General features: G+C 39.0%; 1 protein-coding gene across 1 annotated transcript in view; it reads left to right on the top strand.

Moving 5' to 3' along the window:
- Positions 1 to 492, top strand: part of LOC119592179 — a gene marked incomplete in the record, with an annotated part of 12,907 nt that overhangs the window by 5,171 nt on the left and 7,244 nt on the right.

Here is a 492-nt window from a genome sequence, read left to right as displayed (position 1 = left end):
GAAGTATTTGTTGAGTTGTTTATAGCACGTCAATTAACATCCAAAGGAAGTACACACTAAATTCCCTCTTAAACTACCCACCTAAAACTATTCAGGTAACGAAGACCAATGAAATCCAAATGCGGATGTTTCTTGTAAGCCCCGCCACCTCGTGAATCAGACACAATATTTCATTGCATCTTCCATTTTTTCTATACCCCATTGCTAACCCCCCCCCCCCTCGGTACCTGGGGTCATTGATTGGTTATTTATAATTTCTCTGAATGCCGAAGAGAAATAAAATTGAGGAATGTACGTCGCGGTTAAAATTTTGGTGGGTCTTTTCCAAAATATCTTAACCGCATTAAACTAACTGGCATTGCAGGGAAGTCAGTCGCTATAATATTTATGCGCTATCGAATATTAACCCTGTTTTTCATGGCCCCCTAAATCCTACCAAAATTTTTGATGGTAGATATAACCTTTCTCTTTTTTTCGCCCCCTCTTAAATAG

Source organism: Penaeus monodon, chromosome 29 (genome assembly GCF_015228065.2).
Source record: "Penaeus monodon isolate SGIC_2016 chromosome 29, NSTDA_Pmon_1, whole genome shotgun sequence".
NCBI lineage: Eukaryota > Metazoa > Arthropoda > Malacostraca > Decapoda > Penaeidae > Penaeus > Penaeus monodon.
This window is presented reverse-complemented; position numbering and strand designations above follow the sequence as displayed.